This window comes from Lepisosteus oculatus, chromosome 26 (assembly GCF_040954835.1).
Source record: "Lepisosteus oculatus isolate fLepOcu1 chromosome 26, fLepOcu1.hap2, whole genome shotgun sequence".
Taxonomy (NCBI): Eukaryota; Metazoa; Chordata; class Actinopteri; order Semionotiformes; family Lepisosteidae; genus Lepisosteus; species Lepisosteus oculatus.
In genome coordinates this window covers 2,397,122-2,421,843 of record NC_090721.1, presented here as the reverse complement: position 1 = coordinate 2,421,843, position 24,722 = coordinate 2,397,122, and the positions used below count along the sequence as shown (strand labels likewise).

At 39.1% G+C, this 24,722-nt stretch overlaps 1 protein-coding gene across 6 annotated transcripts in view; it reads right to left on the bottom strand.

Moving 5' to 3' along the window:
- The window catches only part of clip2 (CAP-GLY domain containing linker protein 2), a 114,008-nt gene that overhangs the window by 65,068 nt on the left and 24,218 nt on the right, over positions 1-24,722 (bottom strand). For 2 of the 6 annotated variants that reach the window (XM_069184164.1, XM_069184166.1), the window contains 2 exons: positions 23,280-23,323; positions 8,964-9,107 (listed from right to left, as the gene is read on the bottom strand). The exons of 1 other annotated variant lie outside the window; for it this stretch is intronic. The gene's annotated coding sequence lies outside the window, so the exon portion shown is untranslated. The remainder of the gene's footprint in view (positions 1-8,963; positions 9,108-23,279; positions 23,324-24,722) is intronic. 3 more of the 6 variants (XM_069184167.1, XM_069184168.1, XM_069184165.1) reach the window with 2 other exon arrangements.

Below are 24,722 nucleotides of genomic sequence, written 5' to 3'. Positions count from 1 at the left end.
TGTGCTCTAACTGCTTGTGAAAGAACAAAGACATGTTCTGCTCCCACCCGCAGAGCAATTCATTACCTGAAATACACCACAGCAGCCTGCTGGTACCAGGAGTCATTTACAGGAGTGATTGTTGGACCATGAACAAGAGGAATCTAACCAACATTTCCTAATCATGGAACAAGTAAGGATTTACTTCTTCCTTTGAGGCCTATGCATGGTGACGCAGCTAACTACTTGAACTACTTTTCCTAATCATATGCAGTTTAGAACAGAATATGGTGGAAGGTTAGAACCTTATCTCACTGACTTCTGCTTGCCTACCTATATACGTCTTCCACCTAGGACTTTCCTTTGTGTACAGTATTACTCTTGCATCCCATCTACATTCTTGCAGCAGCTCTCTAGCTCATTCCTCGCACTGGGGAGCGGGGTTCTGCATAAGCCACGCCAAGTACTCTAGACATATTTTGTCCCTCTGACTCATTCATTAGAATCTTACAGAGCTACTGAGAACTGCAGGTGTCCCCACTTTGAACTAGTTACTGTAAGTCTGAGCCTCAGAACCTCTGCTCTGGGTGAACAACTTTCACTGGAACACTAGAGTAATCTTTGCTGTACTGGACTACTGATGTGCTCCAAGATCAACAGCTTCTAAAATCACTGATCTGTGTTTGGTGTGGAGCATAAACATGCTTTCACTAATACTAAACTTATAGTACTGAGGACATAATTTTCATGCAAAGTTGTATCTTAACTAGAAGGCCAACACAAGCAGAAGGACAAGTTTAAAAAATGGAGAAATCATGCACACCTACTGTCTTTCCAGAAACAAAAAATGTAAACCAAAACAAATAATGAACTAGGAGAAAAAGACTTCATCCCATTTTTGAAGGAAGGTGCTACGCACTTTCAGATGACGTGACCTTTGGAAAGAAGGCACAGCTCCCTTCAAAGAAAATTAGAGTGGCCTTTAGAATGAATAAGTGTCTTCAAAGGTCAGGATAATAATTCCAGAGGGTGAAGAAGGCTTTTTCCAATGAAGCAGATCTTTTCTTTACACTTATTACAATTTAATAAAAAATAGATACATTTTTAATAGGCTGATGATGAGATTGAGGTCCTTCGGTAATATGCAGATGTTCTTCAACCCTAGAGGTGCAAAACTTCATTTTGAGTGTGGACCAGATGGCATGCTTAAACAATATGCCGAGTGGGAGCAAATTACTCCAGCTTGCCAGTGGAAAATGTATGAAACAGAGCTATATGATTTTTCCTCTGGGTAAGTGTCCCTGACTTTGTCAACTTTATGCATCTTTTAACGTAGTAAAAGAAATGGGATTTTTGCTACTTCACATTTCTTCTGTATGAGAATATCAGACAGACTAGAAGGGAGATGGAGGTTGAAGATACTACACATTCTAGAAAACAAGATTCCATGTTAATTTAAAGTGTTTTGAAGAACAGAAATTTACCATGGATAATTCAAAATATTATGATCTGAATTTACTGTTGTCTTTGTTAAAGCTCATCATACGCAGTAGTAGATATAGCTGTGGGAAGTGAATTTACCCCCAAATAAATACTTTCCTCCAAAGTGACTTTTAGCTTTTTCTTTAGAGTTTCTGTGCCACCAAACAGTTGATTTTCATACTGCACATATGATCCTGTAAGTAAATCTTGTTTACTAAAGTAAAGATTGTTTCCTAGATGAATATGTGATTGCAAAGGCAGGTCTCAGCTTTCCTCAGCCTAACAGGAAGTCCATTCACTATTGTGTCTGAACCACCTGAATAAAGATATAATTGTGTTCTGTATGTCATGCAGCAGTGAGCATTTAGTCTAGTTCATCCATTCCTTGTATACTTATTTGCATTAAAGACTGCAAGTATTTATTGATAACTGTCAGTGCAATATTTTGGTATAATTTCCTAATAAGAGCTAGATTGCCAAGCATCTGTCTGATGAGCTGTAAGGCAAAGTAAGCAGTATTTAGATGTGATTGGAATTCCATATCACTGAGCAAGAAACACACCAGAAGTCACACTTGTAACCTACTGAGCAATTAAATTGTTTTACAACATGGAACTGCAGAATCAGCTCACAGAGAAACATATAACAATTAAAGTAGAGGAAAGAACTGAGTACTAATGTGACTCCTGTGTGGTGAGGGAAAATTTGCAGTAAAACGTAAAACTGACATTAGGAGAATTTAGGAGACTTATAAATAAAACTTTATGGACTGTAGGAAGACATAAATGGCGCTAACAAAAATAATTATCGAAACTGGAATTACTTCTGTGCTCTGAAAATTGCCCACATGGGTAGAAATTCTGTGTAATATTTGAGAAAATGTTCTTTTCTTTATTTGAACGGTATGATTTTGTTTCAAACTGCCTCTTTGAAGAAATCAAGGACCAAGCCACTAAATAGTAGACACTAAATAAGGAAGGGTTTCAATCTGGTTTGTAAATAATGAATAGCTACTTGACACTGATGGACTGATGGATTGTCATTATCATCCCTCCTCTAGAGGGGGCTCTGACCCTTTTTTGTATTTTAGTTTCATTATTCCGTTCACCTGTCCCTTGTTCCGTGTGTATTATTTAAACCCTGTGCCTCTGCGCTCAGCACTGGAAGATGGACTCCAAGAGGCTCACGGGCAGCCCGAGGGCAGGTCTTATTCCCCGGCATCCTGACCATCGGCGCACCTTCAATCTTTGTTCCCTTTCCTGTGTCTGTTTGGATGGATCCCCCGGCTATGGACTTTGGACTGCTACCTGGTTTCCCCTTCCAGATTGTTTTGGACTTGCTTGCCGGCTCCACGCCCCCTTGTCAGTCATCCCGTCCTGATCCTGTCGCGTTTACCAGTTGCCCTTCTCCAGTCTCTTCCGGATTTTACCGTCTGCATAGGGTCCTAAATACGCACTACACAAGCCTCTGCACCAGCTCCCGTTACACATTGTCTACTTGTCAAGCAAGAGCCCATAGTATTGACATTTGAGCTGCAGAATCAACACCTTCTTAATATGATGAGGTGTTTTGTTATGCTATCAATTACATTGTGACGTGGGAAAGTACAGTATTCCTGGAGGCTACATAGCGTATGTCTCAAAAATAACATTCAGAATATTTTATAACCATTTCCAGATGGCATCACAGGTACTTCAGTATTCCTAAAATCCTAACCTCATCTGATTCCTGAGAGGGTGTGAACTCCGCTGTGTCAGTGTCATGTGATGTAATCTATTGTTCGGCAGGACTGTCATATATTATACTCTCCTACTGTATCTAGTCTCTATGAAGGGGTCATGTTGGCTATAAGATCACATTCAGTAAAGGCAGGGGTGTGGAAGAAGAGTTGTGTACAGAGAGGGGATGGAGTGACTCCCTTTTATTGCTGCTTGCACACAGCTTATCCTGTTTGTATGCACAGAGGTTTGTCGGGCTTCCCTGTAAATCTGGTGAGGTCTGGCTTTGTCCACCAGGTGTTTTCTTTTTGCATTTCTGCCTTGGTCCGTTAGGTGGCAGTAGCAAACCATTGTCAGGAGCAGTCTTGTCTGACTCCCAGTCCATACAAGGAGCCATCTCAGGGATTCTTCAGGTCCTTTACTCTTAAAGGCCTAAATTTTTGTTTTGCTGTACAAAAAGTAAGAAAAGCTCATCTATTGTTCACTTCTATTCTGCAGTCTAATGTTGCTCACTGAAAATCTTCCCTTCTTCATCTTTAAAAATCCAGATTCAAAGTTCATAGACATCTTCTACTGACAAGACATTCAGGTTAGAGGTTAAGGCCTTTTTTTGGCGTTTTCCATCTAAAGAGGAAGACCAGAATGGATATGTGACCTAGATTTCCTAGTGTTTCCAAGGAAACTGCACAAGCAGACCACTCTCCGAGCCTGTGTTCGTCCTGCTAGGACACTGGGATCTGATAGCTCAGGCCGTCTCTTAACATGGGCCACAGGACCCATTGCGCGACTGCTCTGCGTGCTGCCCCCTACCTGCCATCGTCAGAACCACAGACTCACTTGCTATTTTTCAGAAGAAATTGAAACTCGTTTCTTCAGAATATACCTGACCCCAGAGGCCCATTACTAAGCCCCAGTTAACTGACTACTGCAGCTGTCTGTCTGTCAAACAGCACTGAAACTCTTTGGCCCTAAGCCACATCCAAACTCGTACTGTGATTAACACTCTGCTTACTGTATTTATGTGGCTGTTTTTGTTTTATGCAACTCTAATCTGCATCCTTTGCATCTTGATTTGATGTGATTATACTGTAAGTCGCTTTCGAGAACTTTTAACTAAAATATGTGTTACACCTGTACTTTTCCTATGAACTCCCCTTCTTCTGCTTTATACTGTATACGAGTTGATGGATTTGGCTCTTGTTCCTGCTTAGCCTTTCGTGTGCCAAACTAACTTGAAAACAGCTGTTGGAAAGACTTCCCAAGGCTGCAAGAACCAAAAGGACACAGAGGACTAAAGCAGCAAGGCTCCTATTTTTGTTTTTAATTGTAGTTTTTAAATCAGGTTTAGGTCCCCCGATGAACTTCATAAGAACTCTCCCTGGCTGAACCTGCAGAGAGTATCTGATTGTGCAGAAACAGCTCAGCCAGCTTTCCTGTGTCAGTACAAAACAGCAGAAAACAGCTGGACTGTGGAGAAAGATTGAAAGGGGAATAAGACAAAAGACAGACCTTTCATGAAAATCATAGGTGAGGGAATTATATAAGGCTAGCTTTTATCCTGTTTTGATGCATATATTTTCTATAAGTTCCCTACCCAAAATGGACACAAAACTGCAACTCCTGCATTTTTATAGATATTAAAAAAATCTACCATAGAAAAGACTTCTGGTTTTCGATCTCCCTTGACTGCTGAGGTTCAGTTTACCCACTCCAGTGAACATTTCCACCAGAAACAGCTTTCAGTACAAATCCTAATACGGTATCTGAATGGCAAGATGTTCTGTGACTCGAAAGAAACAATAAGAAACAATCCTCAGACAATGTTTTCGAGGCATAAACTACCTAAACTGACTTCCTACATTATGTTTGGGTTCACACACAAAAAATTCTCTGAGATATCTTCTCGGTTTTATTTTATTAAAGAAACTAAAATTCCAACCTGAAACAAACAGTAATTGAAAACCACAAAGAGGCACCAAGACTCTGAAGAAATCAGTGAAGCCTTAGGAAACCATACAAAAGCTGTAAATGTAATTCAATTTTACTGTAAAGAATACAGGAATGTAACAGCCACTGCTGTGATGTTGATCAATATTGCCATTCAGGACATAGTTATGTGCACTCTGCATGTACATCATATATTCATGGGAGATTATTGCTTGTCACAGTAGTTTGTCTCGGTTTCATTAAAAAAGAATTGAATGCAGCTTACGTCAAACCAAGATCAAGCAAAGGTCACTGTGCTGGGCAACTGATTAATTAACTTTCCCTGATTAATTCTCACACCACAGAGGGTGATTTCTCTCCACAATCCTCCCAGTTCCACTGTCCCTTAAGGCTGAGCTGGAACGTGAAACAACATCTCCGAGCGGCTGTGGTCTTCTGCTAGGGGAGCGCCTGGACTTGCACGTGTTTTGTGCACTTTAACTGAAGGGGGTTGCTGCAAAGTGCTTCAGGCTCTTTGGCTTGAAAGAGCACCAATTATGCAATATAGATGTTTTCAATGTGGCTGCTCTATCTATCCCGCACCTTTCCTGGGTACTAAGAGGAGAAAGAAATGGAAACAAGGATTAATGTTTTAAGTGAGAATCAGAAAAGCAAAGGCCTCTCGTACCCATCGGAGGGCCACTGCGTGACATCCATTCTGCTTGTAAGGCTAGGAATCCCAAAGGTAACACAGGACACTCTCTTCAATTTACCCTAGAGTGTCTTCAATAATCCAGGCTGGGTTTATTCATTTCTTTAAGTGCTGAAGTGTCAGATTTAACATGCTGGCAAAACACGAAAAGTGGGGGAACAACTTGCTTTCGATTTTGGTTTCCCTTCCATCCCCTTAGGTCAATGCTCTTATACTTCTGAGGCATCCTAGATGCCTGCCTGTTTTTATCCTTTAATAATTTAATCTTTATTTTGCAAACAAAGTGAACATCATTAACTATTTACTCAAACAACTGTAGGGAAGGTGCAAACTGCACACAGTTCAGCCAAGCAACTCCCCGTGGGGAGGCAGTTTAGTGGATGTAGAGGCATCACTGCGCAAACTGTTCAAGGTGCCCTTAACTTTTAAAGAACAAGTGAGCTGTACACAGGTCCTCCCTAAAACAAAACAAGAAAACAAATAAATACAATTCCACTAGGGTATCTTGGAGTTGTCTGATAATGTTTAGACTTCTGAATTTGTAGCTAAAATGTCAAAGTTTATTGTCCCTTTAAAAAGTATCAGTTCATTTTCCTACCACAGTTGAGTAAGATAGTCTGCTGTTTTGAACAGTATTAGAAACTTGATGAGCATATGTTTGCAATTGTAATTGTTTCTCTTCAGCGATGTGCAGGCAGAAACTCATTTCTTAGCTTTTCTTTCTCATTCTACTCCTGAATGGTCAATACAGATCCTTTTTATAGGACAGTGCTAAACAATTAAAAGAAATCTCTCCCTTTTGCCTAATTAAATGTTTGTGTTTTTCTATTTCTCTGTATTGAATGTTAAAGTAAGATTTATCTGTAAAGAACATTGGATGGATTATTTTAAAGACACTAATTGTAACGAACAGTTCTTTCCGTGCCCTATGCGGACGACACGATCCAGAATAGTGAAGACACAGGGGGAAAAATAGTCATGCAGGAAAAGGGTCTGGAGACGGGGGGCGTGTCCATGCAGTGCAGGTGTCCAGGGGAAGTGAGTCCAGGCGAACAATCCATGTAGGAAATCCAAAAGAGTAATCCGAGACAAAGGGTAGAGTCCAAGGCCAGGGGATCCATCCAGGGAGTTAAAACATGAACCGGGTTGGAACCGGCGAGGGGAACCAGGAACTAGGAACAGAAAATTAAAAGCATAACGGAGCCAGACGCAGCAGGACCCCGGGCTCTCATGATGTGGAAATCAATGAGGAACCAGGAGTGAGGTCCGCGTCTGGCTTTTAAGGGGGAACGGGAATAGGGAACAGGTGCAGACAATGGGAGGGAACGAGGAAGGGCTGGAGCTCCCTTAAGAGGAGGGGCTAGCGATCGTGATACTAATGTTGGCAAGGCTGGCACCACAGTACAGTGCTTTGCATTGCTGCCTCACAGCTCTGAGGCCCTGGAGTTTGTGTGGGTTTAATTCCACAGTCCAAAGAGGTTAGTTAGTAGGTTAATTGGCTTATGGGAAGATTGACCTTGGTGTGAATGTGTGTGTCTGTGTGTGTGCGGTGATGGACTAGTGACCTGTCCAGGGTGTATCCTGCCTTGTGCCAGTCTCTTGCTGGAGCTCACCTGTGACCCTGAATTGGATGAAGCGCATTTTATTTTTTTTTATCTCCATGAAATAACCTATAAATTAAACAAGAAGCAGTTTTGTGAGGTCTGCAGGTCTGCGAGGCTATAGAGGCATTTCTGAATCCTTAGTGCAGTGGTTGTGAACTTTTGAAAGCGGGCTCTCTTTAGAAGCAGGAGGGGAGAAGACTTTAAAGGCCAGTCCAGTCAGATGAAAATGCCAGTAAAGGGAATGCCACCAGCAAGAGAACGCTTTTAAAGAGGTGCAGGGCTGGGGAATCTTGGGTGATGCTTCTTCTCCTTCACCTGCTTCTCTGAGGCATGCACTGAATATCAAACAAGACGCTTCTTACACACTGTACAAAATAATAGCTCCAGGTATGCCTGAAAGGGCAAAAGTTACAAGATCTCTTAATTAATCCATAAGGAAAGGTAGAGCTGTTTTTTTGTACACTTACAACATATCTGAAGAAAATGTAGTTCTATCTCTATTGCTTCATGTATCATGTAGTACATTTACAATGCTGTGTGTGAAGAATACAGATTTTCTACCATTGAACCTCGTGCTCCCTCCATCCCTCTCTACGGAAACAGAAGGCTTTGTGAGAATGTTTTTGATGATGAGTATCTTTAGCATCTATGTTTCCAACCATCCATTTTCAACCACTTTATTGCTAGAGGGTTTGTTGATGTGGAATCAACAACAGACCAATCGACAAGGGGGTCCAAGTGTGATCATCTGGGCAGGAGTTTGGAGTCAGTACAGTAAACCACTGGTAATAGATGGCAACCGAAGTGCACAGTGTTAAACTGATAACATGTTGGGACCTCACTTACTGCCCTTCCTGCAGGCTTCTCCTGGCGTGCAGTGATGAACGTTATCAAACTGCTAATATAACAGGGGCTTTCTTGAGTGACAAGAATGTGACAGTTGTGCTGAGGATGCCCTGCTTCACTGAATGAGCTAATGTGCGGAGATGAGAGTGGAGGTAACAGGCACATATAGTCCAGTCTCTTGAAGAGGAGTGGGACAGAATCCCATATGACAACATCTGCAACCTGGTGTAAAGCATGTCCCACAGATACTCATCTCTCAATGCTTCCAGCAGTGACCCCACTGTAACATTCATGGTACATCTCTTACTGTATATATCAACCTGATGAATGAAGAATGTCAATCAGCACAATGAATATGGATATAAAAGCTTCATGTCTGTTCGATAAAATGTCAGTGTACCTGCTAAAAAAGATTTGTATTAGTTTTTGTAGATGTAAATGATATGTTTTTTGGGATGCTCAGATTTCTATATACTGTATTGAGAACCTAAAGAAGTGCACACAAAATATATACAGTATACCGTATGTATTTCGGATTACTATTTCTGTTTTTTTCCCCTTTCAGCTGTAATATTAATGATACAACTCAAAAGATCTAGGTTTTTTATTCTGTTTACAATGCTCAGGATGCCAATAGAGTTTTACTTCACAATGTCTGAAGGGCATTTGATTTGGATTTCAAGATGTTTGGCTCACCTTGTCCTTGTCAGTTCCTGGCTTCCTTTTTAAAGCATCCCCAAAGCTATGTATAACATCCTGCTTCCATCTGTCCATGATCGTCCTTTTAGTGTGGAGACGATTCTGTGCCAAGGCGGCTTCCATAACAACTTTGCCCCACCCCTGTGAAGGAGAAGATTTTTTCATGGGTTCATATCCCAGGTGTTATAGCCTTGAGAAAGGAATTTCACGTGAACTGATAGAGCAAAATTCCCTGCTGTAGAAATTGGTTCAAATGTAAGTTGCTTTTGATAGAAGTGTCAGCCAAATAAATGTAAACTGTTTATATTACAACTATAAATCTGTTGTTGAGCCTTGTATTGTTTCAGATTGCAATGCACTGTGCTTTGCACAATGTACTCATTGAACTGAAGAAACTAGTCAACTGCATACAGGAAAAACGATGCCTTTGGTACTGTATGCACAGTGTATTCTGAAATGTATTTATGCTTCTACAACTTCTACAGCTGTCCTTCCTGTACCTGACCCTTTTGATGGAAATCTTTTTTGACAAGCAATATAATACATTCACCAATGGAAAGCAATATCCTATGTCCAAACACATTGGAAAACAGATACCGACGCTGCCTGTTATCGTAAAACGGAAGGAAATGTTAATTCTGAGAGACAGTTAGCATCCCTCGTTAATAAGCTTTCTCACCACAACTAACAGGGTTTGACGTAGCAGGGTGGTAAACTCATTAAGATCTGCGCCAACGTCAAAATCAGCCATGTAAACAAACAATTTTTGACTTCCCTGAACAAAACTAATCAACATCAAACTTATTATTAGTCCACTTGCTAGGCAATTTGTCTTAGTAACTTACAATAGATGTGTACTGAAACTGTGAAATGGATCAGATCATGCCATAAACGCTGGCCTTTTAAGAATCCAAAAACAAATGCATCTACCCATAGATCCTTCTGACTGCTGTGGCCAAAATCGTTTGAAGTAATGGTTGAAAATGCAAATACAATTTTTTTAGCAACCATGAGAGAAAAGTAATCTGCTCTGGTTGGGTTATTTGCAGTAACACAAAAGAATTGGAATAACTGGAAATTATCCCCCCTGTAAATACAGGAGTTGGTGGTAAATATAAGTCTGAAAGCCAGTGCCAATTACAACCAGCCAGACATGCCTATTTAATCCATAGGTAGGAATCAAATGTTCCCAGACTGTAATGAATGCAGTGTGCTACCTTTGCTTCAGTCTGTAACGAGATTCTTTCAATATTAAAAATGTTTTTGCAGGAACCATATCACTCTCAATAAACAAATTCCACTTCTTTTAGGGCACAGGGTTTGACTAGATGCCTGTAAATTGCAACAGGTGTCACCCAGTTTTCCCTCTGTAACACAGCAAAGGTAGCACTGCTGTTGGGAGCTGAATTAATCAGTCATTTAATGCTGAGGCATGATCAGCCTCTAGTGTGTAGCAAACCTTCAAAAACAATATTTGTGTTGTTTTATATTTAAATAGAATGTTTTGCATATGCATATGTATGTATCTTACAGCAAATATACCAAAGACTAAAATAATGTATACTAGATTCTTTGGAACTGAATTAATTGCAGTTCTAATGTATTTACACTAAGATTTCTATAGCGATCTTATGGGAGAGGAAGATGTTCTGACAAATAGGTTTAGAAAGATTGCTGAAGTTTAAAATATAAAAGTATTTTATCATTGCCATTTCATTTTTTAAAATATTTTTTATAGTGATTTTGAGAATGTATAGTTTTCTGTTCTGGTCTGGGAGAGCAATAGAGAAATGCCATAATTTGTGCTGTTTCTAAACAAAAATGCTTGTGTGGTGAACCCTAAGTGATGTGATGCTTTGTACCGTGTACAGTTATAGTCTTAATGGTGCAATGTAATGGTGGTATAATAAGCATAGAATATGTTGAACATTGGATAAAGACAAATTAATAAAGAACTAGTATTTCTCCCTGTAATCTAACAAGCAGCTGGTTACACAAGTGAACGATCTTAGATTATTGAAACCCAGAACACCAGCACCAGCTAAGTACAAACACTGCTTTCTCAGAGAATTGATTTGCTTTTGGCAAAGTTAGCGATTCCCTAGGGTTCAGAAAGGTGCCTCTGTCTCTTGCATTTCACTGAACTTTGCTGCCGAGCTTAAGCACCCCTGGGGAGGACAATCCAGGAGTCCTTGGAGTGCAGGCACAGCTCCTATAAGCACCACTGGGCTCAGAGTTTTTACTTTTTTGTCACTGCAGTTACAGACACCTTGACAGCGCACGGGCTTCTGCCAACAGCCCTTCATAACTTCAATCCTGATTGTCTCTCTCGGCGCTCAGTGCAGTTTAAAGCCTGCGCCAGTTACCCAGGGGTCAAAGCAATATCTCAATTGTAATCTTTCTCTTTTCTCAGCAGCCCCATGTGGGAATTATGGGTAATGTCGAATTTACTCATTCCTCGCAGCAGAGCACTTAAGCTGACTGAAGTCCACTTTATCTTTGATAAAGCAGTAATGAATACTTCATTCCCTCTGACTTGTCTGCTCTTCTCTCCCCTGCTGCGTGTCCAACAAGGCATTGCAGTGGAGTGGCAGGAAAACAAACAAACATATTGCCACAATGAAAGATAGTAGTACTTACAGAAGGGGGAATATTGAAATGGGGGAAAAATGTGATGTTTCTTCCGAATAAATTGAAAGGCCTTTATTGGGGCAGGTGCCAAATTCATTATGACGGCTCACAAAAAATGTTTAGAGACTTAATAGAGCGGATGGGTTCATTTTCTAAATATAAATGCATTAATTTTATTAAAGATTGAACATAGTAGCTCATTGCAAGATGTCTGGCATAGATCACATTATAATTCATTGACCCAGGGAACAGCCATTTTAATATGGAATTAATGTTCCATAATTTGATTGTTCTACTCTTTGCAGACTTATAACTATAGCTCAGCTCAAGCTGTATTAGATAAAGGGAGATGCATTTTATAAGGAGCCTCATTTGTGTCTGTCTATTTTTCAAAAAGCAGAGCCAACTCCATTTTCTTAGTAGTGCCAAGTCCCAACTGTGATCAGTCTGTTGTGATTCAATAGGCTGACAGAAGCATTACCACCTTCAAGCCTTATCTCATCTGGTATCAGAAGGTGATCAAGACCCATTACTCATCACTAGTGGAATAAGAGGCCTCTAGGAAAAAAAAGTTTTCTACTGTAAGTGGTGTTGGCAGACCAGTAGGTGTCATACCTTTCTCTTTTCCTGAATTTCTGAACTAAAGCATCACTGAAGGAGGTAGAGTACTTTGAATGACACTTAAAGCTGAAGACCCAATTTGTTGCTTGTCATCAATCCCATGGGACTGGACTGCCATAATTCCAGTTGGGTTTGCATCGCTTGGCCTACAGTACCTACATTTCTTTATTTTTTTTACTTAGTTTAAATACTTAAGAACATGCCATGATTTTGTAAGTGTTCTTCTAGTTTAGCTCTATTTTTCCAGAACTTCACCCTGTAACAGAGTGAAAAACTTTGCAAGTGTTATTCTGGCTTCTGGAACAAAACCCTCCTATTTACCAGTATTCAGCATGATATTTTTTTTGGTGTGACAGTGCTGTCTTTATTATTGATACAAAACAGAGACACAGTTTAATTTGTCCCAGATCTCCAGAAAGAGAAGTAGTGCATTATTTACCTAGACAGTATTATCATTTTTTGGAGAATGGGAAAAACCTGTGGTAGCATAGTGGCACAGTGGTTAGCACTGTTGCCTTGCAGGGCTGGGGCCCTGGGCTCTGTTCCAGACCTGGTGTCCTATTGTCTGTATTCCCCATGTCAGTGTGGATTTTCTCTGGGCGCTCTGGTTTCCTCCCACAGACCAAAAACATGCTAGTACTGTATGATAATTGGGTTCTAGGAAAATTGGCCCTGGTATGAATGTGTGTCTATCTCCTCCACAATGGACTGGTGTCCCATCCAGAGTGTACCCTGTCTTACGCCTGTTCCTTGCCAGAATAGGCTCTGGTTCCCCAGTGACCCTGTATTGGAAGAAAACGTTCAAAAATTGATGAATGGGGATAAACTGACAGCAGGGGCAGTGCAACTTTACTCCACAGACAGTACTTAATCCTGTAGGTGCCCGTCATGAGAACTGCTAAATGATGTCCCCAATTTGCTGTGTCCCTTAGATAATTAAGACCTGGTACAGCTGACTAAAGTTAAGCTGAACTTTTATCGCAAAAGCCAGGATTAGTTTTTTATTTTAATGGTTTGTATTTCATAAGAACATTTTAATTTCATAAGAACATTTAAATAATATAAATATAAAGACCATTACAGTATATACTGTATATAAAAAATAGGCGCAAAACAAAGTTATAGGAAAAGGCAGATGAAGTACACTTCTCCACCAATGAAATACTCTGTAGTGCTGTGCAGCCCTAAAATGTTTTTCTGCCCTGTACTGATGTGCCTGTGGATCCACACTCCTGTCGAAACAGGACTGGAGCCCGAACCTCTCCTACAGCGGGGTGCCTGTGAGAGCACGCGAGAGCCAGTTTTACAAAAGCAGCTGTTCTGCAGATTGCTCAGAATGAGCCATTAACACTTCAAGCTGTGAGTGGAGTGAATAAAATTAACTTATTGATCCTCGCTTTAATGAAGCCATTAGGTGCGCATCAGAGGGAACACATTCTTGGAGGTCTGCAGGCATTATAAAAAGCTTTCCGAGTGGCCAGGCATTTAACACAGGCTGCCCTCCAAAATGGGAGTTTTTTACTTCACTAAGCAGAGATGAGATGTCTGCAGGTGGACTCTTTAAGCAGGCTGACTCCCAGGAGCAAAGGATTGAAAGCAGCTTGGTTATTTCTTGGCTTTATTGTAATTTACAGCCCTTGCCTCCTGAGTCCATCTATCACTTAAATCTTACTTTTCTGGTAATATCTTATGCATTAAACACAATACAATGCAGAAGGCTTCCAGAGATGCCATTGATAACCAGTAAATAGCTATTATCTAATTCCTGGATCATTCTCGGAAAGTCAGCTTCACATGGCCAGTTTGAACTTAAAATGCTGCAGAAGTTAGAAGTTCATTCTAGAATCTGCACCTAGTGTAAAAGTACTGCAGTAACTTCTCCTGCATTTTGGCTTGAACCCAGGTGTGTTACAATATGTGCTTTATCTCTTTTTTACCCTGTTAAGGCAGTGGTTCCTAATCCTGGTCCAGGTGACCCACACAGGTGCTGGTTTTCATTCTGTCTCATCTTAATTAGATAATTGGAGCCTTATTTACTTAAGATGTTGCTCCAGTTTAATATAAGCATTTTGTTTGTACTAAGTCACAAGTTTGGAGTTTTATGTTGAAATTTCAGTGTTTCATCTGACACTCTTAATATTTTTAAGAAGAAGATCTTTACTTTTATCAGCCAGCACCCCTTTGGTTCTGAAAATACGATTTTGAATCCCTTATCAAATGTCACTGAAGTAGATCGGTTCTTTAAACCTGAGAGATCATATCTACAAAAGGGATACAATTATATATTTATTTTAATTTCACAGTAAAAATAAAGAATACATGAAAAATACACACCATTTTAGCTTCACCCTCCAATACATTGGTTTTGTGAAACAAAGCACTGACAATCCATCTTGGGAGTAGTGTTTCAAAAATAAATATGAAACTCAATACACACATTCAAAAAGCCCTGTCCTCTGCTGGAGTCTAAGGTAACACAAACCAAAGCAATTATTGAGCCTCTTGCATTATACAGCTCTTCCATTGGTAATAAAATCATTGCTATGTATGCGGAGGTCACTTTTATTAAAGAAATAATGATTTTCCCCTCTTCTCTTTAAATGGTTTTCTATAGTAACCTTCCAGTCAGAGAGTGATCCCTGTTTTCCTTGCGCCTTCCTCAATGGCTTCTTTAAAGAGCTACAGTACTCATTGAATTAGAAGTCGTATAAAAATGATCATAATGGGATAAGTGGGGATATAGCAGACTCAATAACCAAAAACAATTAGGCTCCTAGACAAGAGCCACTGTAATCCAGAGTCACATGCCAGCGAGTACCTAGAAAGCTCCAGCAGTCACAACATCCCAGAGCTGAAACAACCCTCAGCTTCTTGTGAGTATCTGTTTTTTTGGGATATTAAGATGTCATGACATGTGACAGGGTGGGTTAAAAAGACATCGAGGATCTTCAGTATACCACTGTGATATACTGAACAACAGCACATATCACTATGATCCCAACACTACCATTGTATCACCTTAGTTCTTTGCACTTTAACTGGGATTCTTCTCTTTCAAATCACTCCTGGGATTGCAGGTCTTCCATGTTGCTCCTCTCTTGGGAGAAACTGTATGGCCTTCTAGACTCATAGGCTGTCTATCATGTTACTTACAGTACAACTATACTATATATGAATCACTCTATTCAGTCTCCATCTTCTTTACCAAGCAATAGAGTACTCAGACTGATCAACTGCCTTCTAATTCTTCATCTTCAGTCAGTCAACCTTCACTCCAATAGAACGAGGATCTGGAGTAATGAACTCAACTAACAGTAGTTGAATTCCATTCTTTAAATGGTAGATTTTAATCTACAACCATTAACCTCTCAATTTACTCAGAAAGACCTGCATACGTATGTAATGGCTATTAAAGCTGCAACCATCAAAACCTGACCTTGAGAGCCTGAATACTTCTGCAATCCACATATTTCATTCTTCTTAGTTTTTGTTTGACATTTACTGCAACGTATACTTTTAGAAGTCCTCATTTCAAGCATCCAGATTTAGAATAAAAATATTGTTTAAAATATTGTATGTGAATCATTTTATTATTTCACGAAATGGAACACCACAGGAAGGGCTTGAATATGTTTACCAGGCAGTCTATACATAAAGTTTTTTTTTACAAAACAAACACAACCTTCAGCCATAAATATTTTTTCCTTGTAGCTTCTGAGCACGTTTTCTAACAAAGCTTTACACAGTCTTGATAAGAATATTGCTTAAAACTGTACCATGATCTATGAGCCTGAGCTTTCAGCTGATATATTTGTCACTTTTCAAAACAAAGAATCAATTACAATTATATACTTTTGCAGGGGATCAGCAGGGTTGAAGAATGTAAGTTTGTAACAAAATCCTATTCTGTGAATCGTGTTTGCTTATACTATAGCTTGTGAAGAATTTGAAGCCTAATAAAAATGCAGTTAGAAAAATAGTATGGATACAGATACAGTATACAGTACAGTACAACATCACATTTTCACAAAAACAAGAGGGCTACAGGGTGGAAATATCTGTTCTTCGTAGAACTGAATTAGTTACTTTGTGAATATTTGGTAATGCTTTGTGCTCAAGGAGTTCAATAACACTGTAAATTAAGACACATTAGAACTGGCATCTTAAATAAATTTTATTGAAAAACTCAATGTGTGGCAAATGCCAGGTACTGTTACTGGTACGTTTTTCAGCTCGCACTGAAATGTACAGAAGGGGTGGTTCTTAGGGGTCAGTGTGATTCTGCTCCCTGATCTATGGTGGCTAGGAAGTACAAAAGACAAGCAAATAAAACATAAGTACCTCAAATAAAAAGATAGGGGCAAACAAGAGTGGATATGCAAATTTGAAAGATGTTGTACAAACTAAAAAAGAGTAGACGTTCAAATTAAAGAAGTGTGGACGTGCATTCTAAAAAGTATGGACAAGCACATGAGGTGAGGTCGTATAATCCTAACAAAATGTGGATGCTCAAATTAAAAAGCATGGGCGTACAAACTAAAAACCTGAAGTGCATTTTAAAAAAAATGTGAGAAGCAAAATAAAAAGAGAGTTCAGTTTGAATTTGTTTAATTTCCTTGTCTTTTGCACTTCAGGGCCACCGTACTGATTTATTTCTGGTGAAAAGTGCTTAAGAGCACTTTGAGGCAAACGCAGCAGCTGCACAAGCCCCTTGACAATCCTGAGCTGCAGCTGTTGTGTTAAAGTGTTTTTACTTGTGCAGCTTGTTAGTGTATGCAAGTGTGGCACAGATAACACAGATAATGATTTGCAATGCTTACCTAACCTCAGTTACATCTCTTAAGCATTTAGAATTAGGCTAAAAAAAAACCATAGAACACAGATTATTTGGACAAAGAACAATCCATTAGTCATCACTCATTCTGCAGAAATCAATCTTTTTGCTTGACATAAAGTTACTAAAATTAGCTTTTAGGGAAGAAGTGAGCCTTGATGGCTAGGAAAGCTCTTTCTTTCTGTCTCATTGTGTCACCCTTTTTTTAGGCACTAAAAATATCCATCCATTTTCTACCACTTCTCCCAGTGCAGGGTCGGAGGGGAGCTGTTACCTACTCTGGAGAACAGCAGGTGCAAGGCAGAGTACCATCTGGACAAGACACCAGTCCATCACAGGCAGACAGACACACATTCAAACCTAGAGACAAGTTTATCGGAAGAAATTTAACCTACCAGTCTGTCCTCGGACTGTGGGAGGAAACCGTAGCACCTGGAGGAAACCCAAGCAAACACAGGCAGAACCAACAGACTCTACACAGACAACTCCTTAGGTCTGAACTCAAACCCAGGGGCCCAGCACAGAGAGGCAGCAATGCCCGATTTGATTTTGATATTATTGCAAATAATATTCTTTACGCTAATGTAAGGAAAATATATTGAAAAGCAAGGAGTCTGCTTAGGCTAGATGACTTAATTATTTTTTTAATACTACTTGGTAGATAAAACCAATTAGGATTTCATTGTTTAACTGCAGAATGTTGTCATCCTTTTGTATTATTACAAAACATTGCTAAAATAAAACAGTAATATGAAAAGAAAACTACAGATAATTACAACAAGCACATTAAACAAGAATCCTTACATGGAAAAATGTCAATGATTCTTAAATTAAGCCAAGCAAAACAATTTATTTGCACTTCCCAATTGAAATTCAATTGAATTTTGAAACAGGGGTAATTTAACAGCTTGGTCTTCAGAAGGAGTTTTATTTTTACTTTGGAAACTCTGTAGTTTGAATTCATGTACAGTAATTACAGATGAGGAGTATTAACATGTACTGTATCTTTAGACTAAGTGTTCTAAAATTGATGAACGATTTTGGAACACTTTTTGTATAATTTAAAAGCCTTCATAAGACAAAAGAGCCCAGGCGTTTATGTACTGTATTTGGATCAGTTGTTAATAGCATACTCCCGACTGGTAGAGAATTAAAGGTAACTGAAGCATATGATTCATATGGTGGAGGAAATTTAAAAAAAAAGATTTTGAAGCCAGTTTCTAAATGTACAGTGCACATTATTCATTCAATATAAGTAGTGGAAAATGAAAACTGAGCCTGAATATCAAACCATGATTCTCCTGTTGGTTTTAGATTGTATAACATCAATTGCCCAGAGGCATATACTGTACATTTATACTGTACATATCTTAATAGAGCGTTTTTATTAACATGTATTTAGAATTTTCTCTGCCATGGCAGAAAACGTGGAAGTGGCTCTAGGATTATTCTGCTCAGTAATAATCAGTGCTCTAAAAATGGATGAAAGACCGTAGCTCAAAGTAAGCTACCTTTCTTATGGAGGTTAACCCTGGTTGATGTAATTAAGAGTAGCCAGTCAAATAACATCCCTATATAGGTAACATAAGTTACCTGCTTAATTTCTCGCAATTAAATTGTTTTATGTCTCGTGAGATTAACAATTTAACAGTGTCAGGGCAGCTCACCAGGATCAGGAGTGGACAACTTGTCGTTACAGTTGCAGTATGTCAAGACTAACAAGGCCAATAATACTTATAAAGGCAAGGAAGAAAGACTAAAGACTAATCTGTTTCATAGAATACCCTATGCAATTCCAAAATAATATCCAGTACAAAATACTGTTTACATTGTACACTATACACTAAGGTGCACCATAGGATTTCTGTTTTTGTTTTTACCGGTGCACCTACTTTTCAAATGGGTGTAGTATGACAATTTGACCCCTAAGCACCAGAGTAAGGACCAAAGTAAAGCAATGCGCTATATAGTGAACTGTATATATATTTTGAGCTTCAGCAAATATCCTGTTAATATATCACTGTTTTTAAAGGCAGAATAATTTACAAAATATGGCTGTATCTCTAATGAAAGAAAATGCTCCAAGTCCTCTTATAAATGTTCATAAAATAATTGTTCAAGAAAAGTTTCAAAGGACTGGACTCCACTGAAACAATCACACTTTTCTGTTTCTTCAGTGACCCCAGCAAGCACACAGTGACAGGGCATGGTATCAGCTTAATCAATGATAACAACCTGAATTTATTTCCCTTAATGATCAGCTACGCCACTAATGCATGTTGTCAGATGAAATATGAAGCTCCAGGAAGAGCTAAACGAACTGCTCCAAAGTCTGGCTTGATAAATGCTCACTAAGAAAATTACCCCCGCAAAACAAATTACATTTGGATCAGGACTCGTTGGATGATGAATTAATTCAGTCAAGTCCTAGATATTGTTATTTCGAAAAAAGTATTTCTACTTCCTATTTGCAGTGCACAGCACCAACTCTGGGTAACTGGTAAATATGCTTTTTTTTTGGGACTTTGCTTCAGTTTTCGGTAGAATTTCATAGATTTTCACTCCATAAAGACTTACTGTAGCAAAGTTATTTATGTGTCATTTTCTCCCAATCTTAGAACTAAACTGTGGCTACTATTTTGAACAAACTGCTTAGTTAAAGATTCACATTGCATATTTTTGTAGATGCACCATACTATATATCTGAAACATGGCCCATCCTATTCTAAATGTGGTGATTTGTGAATGCTGAGCACTATAAAGTGAATATTTGTGAACTATCAAGTCATATAATCATCTTTGTGGAGCATCCAATTATAACACCATCTCACAGTGCTTTCTAAAAAATCATACAACAGCAGTGCCCATAAAATTATTTTGCAGAAAGTTCAATAGTGAGGAAACCACATAATTGAAATAACCCCTGAATGTAGCCCCCTGTATACATTATCTTACTGACAAAACCCTCTACCAAGACCCATCAGAAATATTTCCACTATATCTCATTTTAAATCTAAATTCTTCAAATTGTATTTTGTGGCCACTGCTCTATCTTACTGATCCTCTTTCTGGGTGTATTGTTAGGTACTGTGATTTCTTTGTAAAGGCGCCCAAGGTAATCTGGGCATGGTAGGGCACAATAAAAACTGAAGTTTGTTTTTTTCTGGTAATATTATTGCTTGTTTTGTGGTTCAATGAAAAGTCATGCAACCTTTAGATGGAGGCCATTCTCTGAGGGTATATAAAACTATCCCTATTACATCTTCTGTAATCCTGCAATAAAAAAGACTGATACGCAATAAGATGTGTCAAAGTTTGTTGCCTGCTTTGTGCTCTCTATCAGGCTAATACCCAGCCTTACTAACAAGGCTTGAGCAATGGAGCGATGAACAATAATCTTCAACATGTATTCAGCAGAATCATTATGACAGAATTGGCAGTCTTAATTTATTTTTATTTCATTACTTAGCTAATTGCAGGGACATGCAAGGCCTTTTTTAAGAATGCATTAAGTCTTTACCCATATAGAAAAGAGGAAAATAATTTTCTAATACTTTCAACAACATTTCTTTTTCATCTTAAAGAGATAGCTATCCACACTCTTTCTGGAAATAATAGTTTTGCCTCTGGCTAACTACAGTTTATATCACTGTGCCCCAAAAGCATCTGAAACAGTGAAATATTCAGATTAGACCGAGATGATGGGAACCAGACTGAGCTGGTGTTGGATTACAAGAAAAAGATATTTAAACATTTAAACATAGCAAAAAATGAAAAATATATACATATCCTCTCTGTACTGTCACAAACAAGCTTTCTGCTATATAAAAAAAAATGTTTGGGCTTTGAAATTCACTTTGCAGTCTTGCAATATTAAATCTGAGTGTGATCAGTTTATATAAAAACGAATGCTTCTTTTTTTCCAACAGACATTTTACTTATAGTTGTCAACATTTCCTTCACAATCACAACTGTAGAACCCATTGTTTCTCATTTTTGATTCCACTTTTAGACTGTACATTGAGAGGTGGGAGGGCTGTAAAATGGGTAAATGAGCCTGCGAGTCTTGTGCACCAAGTGCAATCCTGAAAGAGACTTCTTCTATTTTAAGTATCAAATGGAGAGAACGCACAACCAAAAACACCTAAAAAGTGGATGTTGAAAATCAGATCGAGGATACTTGCTATAGAGCAACACTAAACTGGTGGCCCACAATCGCACTAACTCTTTCGTCTTGGAGGTGTGGTCACACGTAGTCCAACTAATCAAATCCATATTACAGAGTCCCTGGATTGCAAGTAGAGGCTGTGGAAAACACCCCAAAGAAAAGAATAAGGTGATGGGGTAAAACAAAACAACTCACGTATCTCAGGATGCTCTGGGGTGTTATGTGTGTGTAGGACTCTTGTCATACCATGATTTATTTTACTGAACCATGAATATACCCTCCTAAGTTTTAAAACATTGAACTACTAAATAATATATGGCTCTCACTTCCAGTGCATCTCTGAATCATTGCTGGACTGTATTTCCTTCTGGAAAAAGACAGGAAACAGAAGGGAGTCCAGCACTGACAGCATTCATCTGGAGCCCATAATGTATTTTTCCAACCCCAGGCCCTATGCTTACCACTACGCCATGCCACCCAGAAACATCAGGATAACACACTGATGCTCAATTTCCACACTTTTCTTGAGTTTTCTAGTCCACTACGTTTTGGAGCTCCCTTTCCATCACGTAGTTTTTGTTTTTACTGTACATCATGCACGTCTTTGCTGAGCATGTGACAGCCACGGGTGATGAGCGCTTTCTCCGACGCTCGGTTCCTCTGAACGAAGCTGTGGTGTCAAGACAGAGACAAGCTGCGTGGCACAGTATGTTGCACTGCCAGAGGCTCAGCAAGTGCGGTTATGCTCCTAGCAGGGCGTAATGACTTTCAGTCCCGCCATGGAAGGGAAAGTGACACTGTCTTGCACAGTGAGTAATGGGGTGTGTTATTAGTGTGCAAGGGGGGTGACATCAACAGGCATGAGGCGTAGTGCCTTTTCGGTACAGTCCTGGATGGGATGATAACTAATGTCCATTTGCTGTACAAAAGCATTTTTCAGAGCCAACTGAAACCTGTCTTTTGCTAGCTAATGAGCTTCAAATTAATGGACCTAATGGCAAATAACACCTAATAGTTATTTTGATATGGGATGCCATAAACTGTCCTTTAGATTGACTTATCAAGTCATGCCCTTCATTTATTACCTACAATTCTTTATCTTTTATAATACCCTTCACATCCAGATGATAGTACAGTAAGCTTGTAGCTAAGAGCATGTCTCACACAGTCTCCGAGAATGCAATTGCATAATGGATCATCACATTCTGCCCATGAAAATAATATTGGCGGAAGATAATTCAACATTTTGAGTGATGTGGAATTGACAATGGGCAGTACATAAACTTGAAGATGGTTTTGAGCTTGCAATGATTTTTATGTGTTTATTCTAAAAGTATAAAAATTAATTACTACACCTAAAATATTAATTTGTCAGCATTCCTGCAAAAATAAAAAGATGCTGCAGGGCTCCAGGACTGTGAGGGTGCAATGCTGATCACGGGGTCACTGTGCTGACCAGTCTACAGTATATATTACAAGGGTGGTGCGATGATTCTGTGGCTAAGGATCTGCACAAATGTGTGGCCGGCAGAGGAATCCTACTCCATTGGGCCCCTAAGCAAGGCCCTTAACTCCAACTGCTGTAAATTGCTGACCCTGTCCTTTACCCCCCAGCTCCTCTCCCTGCCTGTGTGTCTCATGGAGAGCAAGCTGGGGTATGCGAAAAGACAAACAGAAGGGGACATTCCTCAGTTGCAGCAGCAATGGAATCCGTATTAAGATGCTACTTTATAATTGATATACTACATATACAGTATTTGTGTCAGAATGACCTGTGGTACCTGGTTGTAGCTAATAGCACACCTACTGTTAGATCTAGACAAAGTAGAATCAACCTCATAAAATTATACACTCTATGTTTTATATACAGTACATACCCTGCATTGTACTGTATATATATGTTTATGTATTTTATGTTCACATAGCACTTTTTTATTTGGAGTCCTGGATCAATAACACAGACCTGGCAGCAATCTTATTCACTGCTGGTTTTGTGTAATTGCTGTGTGTAGATACCCCCCCCCCAAAAAAAAAAAAAACCCAAAACAAATCTACCCACCTTGCCCACTTCTCTTCCTTTCAAATGAATTCATCTTCACCGTTCTGCAACAACAATTGAAAATAAACAGCGTGATAATCTGAGTGTCTGTTTAAACACTCCGCCAAATGAGTTGCCCTCCAGCTCATGCATATGCAATGGGAGTGAAAGTCAAAACAGCTAATAGCGTTCCAGCTGTCTTGCTGTCTTCCCACAGGGATGGCTGGTTCCGTCACTGATGTATCACAGCCATATGCACTCAATGGTGTTAAATACACCTGCAGGATTAGCCAAAGAAGGCATCTGTCAGCTCAATTATCCAAGTACATCTGTGAGCACTGCACACCTGATGGGCTTCTAAACCATTCTCATGGTACCATGAGTTCTACTTTTCTAAAAGGAGTAATCGAAGGTCATTTGTTCTAAAAAGCCAATTCTACCTGAGGGCCATGTGACCCTGACTGAAGCCCAATGCGATCAAAAGTTGCCTAAGAGATGCTTCTGTTTCCAAAACAGAAGCACAAAGGGCATATTTCAAGCAAAGTACATAAATGTACACTTTCAGGAACACTTTACTGCAGTTGAAATGTATAAACAAATGCTGTGATAATTGCTAAAGACCTGGGAACAACTGGTGACTTTACAGCAGATACAGTATGTACAGAGAAGCAGCTGCATGATGAAACTAAACAAGGCTTCTATGTTCAAAAAGGCATAAGATATTTGCTTGTGAATTTACTACTATGGCATTTGTAAGAATAAATGAAATAATACCGCATATATCATTCCAAGTCTTCAGCCTTTTATATGAGAAATTAATCCAAACACATTGTTGTCTACTGTTCTCTTAATCATATCTGAATTACATTTTTGTAAGATGAAGCAGCAGAAAACTGTAACTTTCCCAATAAAGTTTTCTGTTCAAGTTTAAAATGTACATTAGCTTTGATTTGCATTATTTCTACACTATAAAAACACAAAGCAAATTCAATTCACTGTATTTTCCACACTGACTTGAAATTACTGTCATTGGGCACTATACTGTGCTTTCTAATTAAAGGTATTTATAATTAAACCTTCTAGTAAGCCCATTAATTGTGCAGCACTCCACAATAAGCTGCAATTAAGCTTGAGACCCATTTTAATGAATTCTGATGAGGTAAAAAGAAGCAGTATTAACTAGCCTCGTGTTTAGGATACTGATTTCATTTACTGACTAGGTGGTTGAGACATGAACATGCACAGAGCAATAGTTGTGAGTTCACGGGAAACTCTGGGAATTTAGATCAATACTGGAGTTAGTTAAAATTAGACGTGCTGAAAACAAAGACTGGCAATCAATAGACGTTACTGGTAAGGTGTGTTTTCTGCAATCATGGAGCTGTGAATTTAACTAATTTAACTAATATTTGGATGTGCTTGCAATCAGTGGGGCTAGATTGCAGAACTGGTGATGTGGTGGCG